Here is a 10,915-nt window from a genome sequence, read left to right on the forward strand (position 1 = left end):
TAGTTAACAGGTCATCACTGACTGGTGTTAGTTAACAGGTCATCACTGACTGGTGTTAGTTAACAGGCCATCACTGACTGGTGTTAGTTAACAGGTCATCACTGACTGGTGTTAGTTAACAGGTCATCACTGACTGGTGTTAGTTAACAGGTCATCACTGACTGGTGTTAGTTAACAGGTCATCACTGACTGGTGTTAGTTAACAGGTCATCACTGACTGGTGTTAGTTAACAGGTCATCACTGACTGGTGTTAGTTAACAGGCCATCACTGACTGGTGTTAGTTAACAGGTCATCACTGACTGGTGTTAGTTAACAGGTCATCACTGACTGGTGTTAGTTAACAGGTCATCACTGACTGGTGTTAGTTAACAGGTCATCACTGACTGGTGTTAGTTAACAGGTCATCACTGACTGGTGTTAGTTAACAGGTCATCACTGACTGGTGTTAGTTAACAGGTCATCACTGACTGGTGTTAGTTAACAGGTCATCACTGACTGGTGTTAGTTAACAGGTCATCACTGACTGGTGTTAGTTAACAGGTCATCACTGACTGGTGTTAGTTAACAGGTCATCACTGACTGGTGTTAGTTAACAGGTCATCACTGACTGGTCTTAACAGGCATCAACAGCAGTATGACAGAGAAAACAAGGTTGTATAAAGTAGGACAGACAGGAAATGTTTTATTACAGTACATACTGAACCTATAAACTGAACTCTCCTCTCAATAATGTTTTACAGGAAGTTCAAGAACAGGCCATCATGACTATGTCTTGTAACATGAATATTTAACTGATGAGTTGACTGGTGTAAGGGAGCCAAATAATTGCTTTGGTTAAAGTTCTATCCATCACTGACTGTGTTAGTTAACAGGATCATCAGTCTGACTGGTGTTAGACTTAACATCATCACTGACTGGTGTTATTAACAGGTCATCACTGACTGGTGTTAGTTAACAGGTCATCACTGGAGACTATGTGTTCCTTTAGTGTTGTTATTAGAGTCTGTTAGTTAACAGGACTGGAGACAGGTCATCATGTGTTCCTTTAGTGTTGTTAGTTAGAGTCTGTTACCGGGACACAACATGACTGGAGATGGCATCTATGTGTTCCTTTAGTGTCATATTAGAGTCTGTTAACAGGACACAACATGACTGGAGATGGCATCTATGTGTTCCTTTAGTGTTGTTATTAGAGTCTGTTACTGGGACACAACATGACTGGAGATGGTATATGTGTTCCTTTAGTGTTGTTATTAATGGATATTAGAGTCTGTTACGGGACACAACATGACTGGAGACTGTGTTCTATGTGTTCCTTTAGTGTTGTTATTAGAGTCTGTTCACACAACATGACTGGAGATGGCATCTATGTGTTCCTTTAGTGTTGTTACAGAGTCTTGTTCCTGACTGGTGGACACAACATGACTGGAGATGGCATCTATGTGTTCCTTTAGTGTTGTTATTAATGAATATTAGAGTCTTTACATGACTGGGATATCTACATGGATATGACTAGATGACACAACATGACTGGAGATGGCATCTATGTGTTCCTTTAGTGTTGTTATTAATGGATATTAGAGTCTGTTACCGGGACACAACATGACTGGAGATGGCATCTATGTGTTCCTTTAGTGTTGTTATTAGAGTCTGTTACCGGGACACAACATGACTGGAGATGGCATCTATGTGTTCCTTTTTAGTGTTGTTATTAGAGTCTGTTACCGGGACACAACATGACTGGAGATGGCATCTATGTGTTCCTTTAGTGTTGTTATTAGAGTCTGTTACCGGGACACAACATGACTGGAGATGGCATCTATGTGTTCCTTTAGTGTTGTTATTAGAGTCTGTTAACAGGACACAACATGACTGGAGATATTATGTGTTCCTTTAGTGTTGTTATTAGAGTCTGTTACCGGGACACAACATGACTGGAGATGGCATCTATGTGTTCCTTTAGTGTTGTTATTAGAGTCTGTTACCGGGACACAACATGACTGGAGATGGCATCTATGTGTTCCTTTAGTGTTGTTATTAGAGTCTGTTACCGGGACACAACATGACTGGAGATGGCCATCTATGTGTTCCTTTAGTGTTGTTATTAGAGTCTGTTACCGGGACACAACATGACTGGAGATGGCATCTATGTGTTCCTTTAGTGTTGTTATTAGAGTCTGTTACCGGGACACAACATGACTGGAGATGGCATCTATGTGTTCCTTTAGTGTTGTTATTAGAGTCTGTTACCGGGACACAACATGACTGGAGATGGCATCTATGTGTTCCTTTAGTGTTGTTATTAGAGTCTGTTAGTGGGACACAACATGACTGGAGATGGCATCTATGTGTTCCTTTAGTGTTGTTATTAGAGTCTGTTACCGGGACACAACATGACTGGAGATGGCATCTATGTGTTCCTTTAGTGTTGTTATTAATGGATATTAGAGTCTGTTACCGGGACACAACATGACTGGAGATGGCATCTATGTGTTCCTTTAGTGTTGTTATTAGAGTCTGTTACCGGGACACAACATGACTGGAGATGGCATCTATGTGTTCCTTTAGTGTTGTTATTAATGGATATTAGAGTCTGTTACCGGGACACAACATGACTGGAGATGGCCTCTATGTGTTCCTTTAGTGTTGTTATTAGAGTCTGTTACCGGGACACAACATGACTGGAGATGGCATCTATGTGTTCCTTTAGTGTTGTTATTAGAGTCTGTTACCGGGACACAACATGACTGGAGATGGCCTCTATGTGTTCCTTTAGTGTTGTTATTAGAGTCTGTTACCGGGACACAACATGACTGGAGATGGCCTCTATGTGTTCCTTTAGTGTTGTTATTAGAGTCTGTTACCGGGACACAACATGACTGGAGATGGCATCTATGTGTTCCTTTAGTGTTGTTATTAGAGTCTGTTACCGGGACACAACATGACTGGAGATGGCCTCTATGTGTTCCTTTAGTGTTGTTATTAATGGATATTAGAGTCTGTTACCGGGACACAACATGACTGGAGATGGCATCTATGTGTTCCTTTAGTGTTGTTATTAGAGTCTGTTACCGGGACACAACATGACTGGAGATGGCATCTATGTGTTCCTTTAGTGTTGTTATTAGAGTCTGTTACCGGGACACAACATGACTGGAGATGGCATCTATGTGTTCCTTTAGTGTTGTTATTAATGGATATTAGAGTCTGTTACCGGGACACAACATGACTGGATATGGCAAAACTTCATTGGGCACCATAGTATCATTTTTCATTCTATTTGTGAACTCATGAGATAATGGCATAATGTTAACAGTACAATAACTTGTGCTATTTAGTGCTTCGGCTGCATAAACACTTAGTTTTCAAAAGTATTGTGTGTGCAACATCCACCTTGCAATATAACAACATTTCACTTCTTGACCATAGCTAGTTGCCTTGCCAGAAAATAACTATTTCCAGAAGTAGGACTCATGTGGACGTCCTGCCTAGAGAAATGCCTGTGTGAGTCCTGAATTAACACATCTGAGTCCTGAATTAACACATCTGAGTAATGAATTAACACATCTGAGTGCTGAATTAACACATCTGAGTCCTGAATTAACACATCTGAGTCCTGAATTAACACATCTCAGTCCTGAATTAACATATCTGTGTCCTGAATTAACACATCTGAGTCCTGAATTAACACATCTGAGTCCTGAATTAACACATCTGAGTCCTGAATTAACACATCTCTAAAGGTGAAAGTTCTTGAATTATGGTGGCACTTCATTTCTCTAGATTATTTTTGATTTAAAATGTATTTGGGTACATCTTCCCATTTTAAATCAACTCATATGATGACTTTTAATAATTATTTTACCATTATAATAACTGTGCCAACAGTAGGAGTAGTACACCAGGTCATCAATCCTTTAAAATTCATTTACTAAGATTATGAATATTACTCACCATGTTATTTCCTTTAAATGGACCAACATCATGTGAATATTGCTCACCATGTTATTTCCTTTAAATGGACTAACATCATGTGAATATTACTCACCATGTTATTTCCTTTAAATGGACCAACATAGACTATTACTCACCATGTTATTGCCTTTAAATGGAAACATCAAATATTTCACCATGTTATTTCCTTCCTTTAAATGGACCAACATCATGTGAATATTTCTCACCATGTTATTTCCTTCCTTTAAATGGACTCACCATGCTATTTCCTTTAAATGGACCAACATCATGTGAAGTGTTATTTCCTTTAAATGGACCAACATCATGTGAATATTACTCACCATGCTATTTGTTTTAAATGGACCAACATCATGTGAATATCCCATGTTATTTCCTTTAAATGGACCAACATCATGAATATTGTCACCATGTTATTGAATTAATGGACCAACATCATGAATATTGTCACCATGTTATTTCCTTTAATGGACCAACATCTGTGTGCTGAATGTTATTTCCTTTAAATGGACCAACATCATGTCCTGAATTACACATCTGTTATTTCCTTTAAATGGACCAACATCATGTAATTACTCACCATGTTATTCAGTCCTTTAAATGGTCCTGAATTAAACATCATGTGAAACCATGTTATTTCCTTTAAATGGAGTCCAACATCTGATGTGAATATTGCTCACCATGTTATTTCCTTCCTTTAAATTGATTTAAACATGTGAATATTGGTTATTTCCCTTCCTTTAAATGGACCAACACATCTTCCTATTTTAAATCAACCAACATCATGATGACTTTTCAATAATTATTTTACCATTATAAAATGGACCAACAGTCATGTGAATATTACTCACCAGGTCATCAATTCATGTGAATATTAAAATTTCATTTACTAAGATTATGAATATTGCTCACCATGTTATTTCCTTTAAATGGACCAACATCATGTGAATATTGCTCACCATGTTATTTCCTTTAAATGGACCAACATCATGTGAATATTGCTCACCATGTTATTTCCTTTAAATGGACCAACATCATGTGAATATTGCTCACCATGTTATTTCCTTTAAATGGACCAACATCATGTGAATATTGCTCACCATGTTATTTCCTTTAAATGGACCAACATCATGTGAAACTTAGTGTTAAGACCCACCACATTTATGACATACTAAAATGGTGAACTAATAATGATATGTAATATAGACCCCTCCCCTGATAACAGTCTGCCACTGGTGAGAATGAACAAGGTCCTTGTACACTGTATCTTTGGGAATCAGTGATTTTCAAGGCAGTAGCACCAATGACATAAAACTGAGGGATACACATTATACTAGTAAAAATAATGTTTTTTTAATAGCCTTCTTTCATTTTTATTGATCTATACAATATATTAAATACTTTAGTTGACTGTCTAGCATAACAAATAAGAGATATCTCTAAATCCCCAGAACATCACTTCAACTCTACACATCAATACTGGAACAAGGATATTTGCACACCCTGAGCTTCTAAAACAATGCACACACATACAGTTGTGCTGTATAAAGGACTTGCATTAGGTACTTCATAAATAGTTCAATACAAACAAAACAGTTATGATATGTAACTATTTGTCATTTTAAAGTGTTTTTCATGGAAGGGACCCAAATGCCACTGTAATTCAAGAATGACCCAAGTGTAAATAAGACGCTGGGTTTGATCTTGAATAATCAAACCGATTAGGTTTCCTCACCATTTAGTGTACACATGGAAAGCTAATTGTCATTCCTGTAAAGCACTGCTCAGCACAAGGCCCTGATTAATCAATCCATTTACAATATTTGTTTTATATTTGTTTATAAAATTGGTCAGAGAGGATATACCAAGTGAGTTGAGTTTATCTCTGCCCAAACCCTGACACATCTACTACTGTAAGTGTAACAGTGGTATTTCAGTAGCAATAGCTTCAGAGGAACTGGGCTGGAGAGGGTATGGTTCAGGCCCAACCAATTTGTACAGTATTTGGCAGTGTGCTGGACACCTCTGACTGATTCAGGTCAGGTCAGGGTTACGACTCATTTGTGGCACAAAAATGAGAAGCTAGTTTTGAAGTGGGACCGGTTTGTCGGGTTGAAGCGAACATATTGGAGTAAGGGAACCGTGCTCACATCTACTGTATGCGTTGCTCATTTCACCCCGGAGGACTTCGATGGCTTAATATATCCAGTGGAATGCAGCACACAGAATGATACTGTCACATCTGCTCCTGCTACACCCCCTAGTGGACATTCGGTGTCTCCTTGACCTGCAGCCTTTCCCCAGTTCTCTCCCTCTCCCTCTTCTTCTCTCTCTGTGTGTGATTGTGTGGTTGGAGACAGGTGTGCAGTTCCCCACCAGCTGCAACCTGTTCCATAATCAAGACCTCTACAAATACTCAGTCCTGCCACTTCCACTTTGCCAGATCTAGTCTCTGTTCAGTCGGACACGCGTCTAGCTAGTTGTTGTGATTTAAGATCCTGTATCCTGCTGTGCCTATTTCCTTGCCTGACACTGTTTCTCTTCTCACTGCAGTTTTGGCGCTCTAACTCTGGTTCCTGTCTCCTGTTCCACATCTCGCTACCCTGTTCTGGATTCAACTTATCACTTCCTTGGATTCCCCTCCAGACCTGTTTACCCTGTCCCAACCCAGCTCACTCCAACCTCGGCCTCCATAACTGGTTTCCTACAACTCATCCAAGCTTCGCTGGATCTGCACTTCATCTCTAAGCATTAAGAAGGAAAGAAATTCAACAGATTAACCTTAAACAAGGCACACTTGTTAATTGAAATTCCAGGTGACTACCTCATGAAGCTGGTTGAGAGAATGCCAAGAGCGTGCAAAGCTGTCATCAACGCAAAGGGTGGCTACATTGAAGAATTGCAAATATAAAATATATTTTGATTTATTTAAATAGTTTGTTTACTACATGATTCCATATGTTGTATTTCATAGTTTTGGTGTATTCAGTATTAGTCTACAAATCAAAGTTTATTTGTCACGTGTGCCGATTACAACGGGTGAAATGCTTACTTATGTGCTCTAACCAATAGTGTGAAAAAAAAGGTGTGTGTGTGTGTGTGTGTGTGTGTGTGTGTGTGTGTGTGTAAGGAAAAAGAGGGGTTGGTTGGTGGGTGGCTGGACACAATGCAGATAGCCCGGTTAGCCAATGTGTGGGAGCACTGGTTGGTCAGGCCAATTGAGGTAGTAGGTACATGAATGTATAGTTAAAGTGAATTGCATATATGATAAACAGAGAGTATCAGTAGTGTAAAAGGGGGGTTGGGAGGGGGGGGCACACAATGCAAATAGTCCGGGTAACCATTTGGTTACCTGTTCAGGAGTCTTATGGCTTGGGGGTAAAAACTGTTGAGAAGCCTTTTTGTCCTAGACTTGGCACTCCGGTACCGCTTGCCATGCATTGGTAGAGAGAACAGTCTATGACTATGACAATTTTTAGGGCCTTCCTCTGACAATGTAGACAATAGTCAAAATTAAGAAAAACCCTTGAATGAGTCCAAACGTTTAACTGGTATTGTACATCCACAAGTCCTAATTGTTTCAGCCCACGGGGTCTTGGTCAAAAAATATTTTGCGAAACACTCACCCTTAAGTCATTTGTTGATTCTGAATGGATCCTGCAGTAAATGTTCACACTAAATGGTTAAGTTACAGGTTACTAGTCCACAACCAGCTGTCAAAACAAGCTGCTTCCTGAGCCACTAGTGAGGAGATAGCCACCTTTCTCAATTACCCAGAGAGGAGACAGCACCACTGAAACCACAATGCTGTCTGGTGCCCATGCATGATGACATTTCAAATAAACCAACTCAATCCCTTTTGTATTATTGTCTGTATGAAGTCTGTATGCTCAACAAATATAACAGCCTACGGTCCTATTGAGGTCCAGTGAAACATATAGCCAACTATAGGGTTTAGAGGCAGGTGGAGGTGCAGTATATCCACTTCTGCCTAGTCACAGTAATTAGTAAATACCTGTCTGTTGTGGGTTGTTTACACAAGATGGTGAAATGAATCCTGGGAGGTTCATTTAAAAACTCATTATTTGGGGATTATGGTCAAGCACATCCTGTACAATATCGAGGATAATATTCTAATGTAGACAGTTTGTGGGGGTGTGTGTGGTTGTGGAAGACTGGGGCAACAACATGTTAAAGAACAGCCTTTATAAGGGTTATTCCTGGTGAGGCTTTGGCTAGAGAGGAAAGGAGAAGGCAAGTGGTGATCACTAAGCAGCCTTTATAAGGGTTATTCCTGGTGAGGCTTTGGCTTGAGAGGAAAGGAGAAGGCAAGTGGTGATCACTAAGCAGCCTTTATAAGGGTCATCCCTGGTGAGGATTTGGCTAGAGAGGAAAGGAGAAGGCAAGTGGTGATCACTAAGCAGCCTTTATAAGGGTTATTCCTGGTGAGGCTTTGGCTAGAGAGGAAAGGAGAAGGCAAGTGGTGATCACTAGCATCTAAAGGTTGGTTTTCAGTCCTAACAGTTTCATTAGAGGAAACTTGTCTTAATTTATACTAAGACTGTGTGTGCTGACTCTACAGTATGTGCTTTGTGACAGGAGGACGTGCAGGGATGAGACCCATGGACCACAGTGTGCTGAAATGTCTCTTCACCCTATTCTTGCTAACAGGTAAGATATTGGGCTCCATTTTACTCTTCTTAAAACAGGTGTGAATTATGCTAGAACAATGTCATCTTTGTTCCTATTAGCAGATATGAAGTAAAGAGTGTAAAACATTTTTATTATATGCGATTGCAAACTGCATTTTTATTTCTTGTCACAAACAGATGATATTATTAAAGTCATGAAAAAGAAACATGTCCAATGAAAAATCAAATAAATATAACCCAGCTAGCACATTTGGTTCTTTGGAAGTTGCGGGAACGTATGTTTTTGGTTTTACATTGGTTGTGGGAACACAGCCATACGTTTCCTGACTGGTAAAACTGAACATTTTTTAAACATTCTGAGAGCAGAAGTGAAAATGTTATCTGTTCTGAGAACATTTATTTTTAGGTTGCAGGAAGGTTCTGATGACGTTTTACTCTGGTTCCTTGAACATTTTCCTGGGAGTTATTTTTTATTATAATATCGAATGTATTTGATTAAATATGCAGACAGACAGATTAAAAGTAAGTTTACATTTTAATGCCTCTGACAGCCAACTTTCTAGCTCCGTTCATAACTTTTGGACTTCATAGCATTCCCAGAAAGCATGGATTATTGAGTCATTATTAGTTTTACACTTCAGACATGACTGAATTTTTGTAATTTTTCTCTTGTATAATAAATTCTATACTTTAGTTTATACTGGATTAAGCATACATTTTCATTAACTGTAATTTCGTTAATTAAGTTCCAACATTCCCTCTATCTTGTGCCAACATCAGTTATTTTAAAGCCTTGTTTCCAATAGTTTATATATATATTTTAAGAGATTGACAGTTGGATATGCTCTCTCCAAGGTTTTGTATATCTTATATCATACGAACATCATTTTTTGACTCATATAGATTTCCTCAGGGTTGCTCTGATGTCCAAAAGATTTCAAATCTAAATTTCGTGATATGTAACTTTTAAGTTGCAGGTATTTGAAAATATCTAAATTTTGTGATATGTAACTTTTAAGTTGCAGGTATTTGAAAATATCTACATTGGTCAGTCCAAAATTGCGTTTTAATTCTGTCATGGAAATAAATATGTTCCCTGTTACCAAGTCATTTTATCAAATCAAATCATTTTATGGTTTCCATTCTTTTAGATTTTCATATGGACCAATTTATCGGAGATTTCTGAAAAGCTATTCAATGATTGTTCCATAGGGTTGTATTTTTAGGGAGTAATATTGCTTCTTGTAAAATACCTTTAATTTGATTTTATATTGTTATATTGTTCTGAACTATGAAGTTGTTCATGTTCTTAGCTTTATCCATTGAAAATAGACTAAAACAAAAATAAATTATTCTTGGGATGAGGATGCACATCTTTTTTACTCATATAACAGACCCCATTTCAAAGGTAACAAGCACTCATTAATTAAGATCAGGTGTGGCCAATTAGTGGGCGCGACCAACCCACCTGAACACACTTTACAAGGTAGAGGATAGAGTTTTGTTGATGCTGAGAACAAAATCTATATGTTTTTACATAACAGTCTTCAAACATTCTCCATTACAACAATTTTCTTGTGTTTTTTTTTTAATAGAAAGTTCTCTTGTATTTTTAAAATTGTATTACTTTCTCAGAAATCCAAGCAACTATCCTGCACCATTCCCAGAAAAGTTGTGGGAAGGTTGTATGCAAAATAACCACAGGACAATCAAGCACTTGCCAAGCTCTAAAAACATATTGTTCTCAGAACGTAACTGATAATGGACTAGTGATAAGAGTATCAGGTTTAGATACAGTGCAATATACAGAGAGCATGATCACTTTTCACAGTGAGTCACTACTTTGAAGACATGCAACAACCTTATCCCATTTCATTTTGACTGTGTAAGTCATTTATTGTACTGTTGAACTATTGAAAAGCCTCGTTGGTTCCGAGAAAAGCGCTATATAAATCCAATATTATATTCTGAAATTAAATACCCATCTCTGGTTCCACAGTATCTGCATCAGGCACTCTATCCAACGCAGCAGTTACTACTATCCAACCACTATCAAATACAGCCAGTGCATCCCAACCAGCCAACACAGCCACTTCATCCAGTGCAACCACACCATCCTGTTTGACCCGTCGATGTCTGGCCAGCATGCTGATTGCGAAAGAAGCTCGGAGTCCGCCACAGTCTCCACGGTGCATCTCAATTATCCGTGTGCCGTCAATCGTGTACGAAACTCTGTCTGTCGTAAGTCCCTTTCCTTTTAATGGAGTTTTCTGCAATGTGATGAGTTTC

At 38.6% G+C, this 10,915-nt stretch overlaps 1 long non-coding RNA gene across 1 annotated transcript; it reads left to right on the forward strand.

Moving 5' to 3' along the window:
- Window positions 1-10,254: 10,254 nt before the first annotated feature.
- On the forward strand, window positions 10,255-10,868 carry LOC121845448. Its single transcript, XR_006082563.1, has 2 exons — window positions 10,255-10,511; window positions 10,626-10,868. It is a non-coding gene; the product is annotated as an uncharacterized LOC121845448 (long non-coding RNA).
- The last annotated feature ends 47 nt before the right edge of the window (window positions 10,869-10,915 follow it).

Source organism: Oncorhynchus tshawytscha, unplaced genomic scaffold (genome assembly GCF_018296145.1).
Source record: "Oncorhynchus tshawytscha isolate Ot180627B unplaced genomic scaffold, Otsh_v2.0 Un_contig_3505_pilon_pilon, whole genome shotgun sequence".
In the NCBI taxonomy this organism is placed as follows: Eukaryota; Metazoa; Chordata; class Actinopteri; order Salmoniformes; family Salmonidae; genus Oncorhynchus; species Oncorhynchus tshawytscha.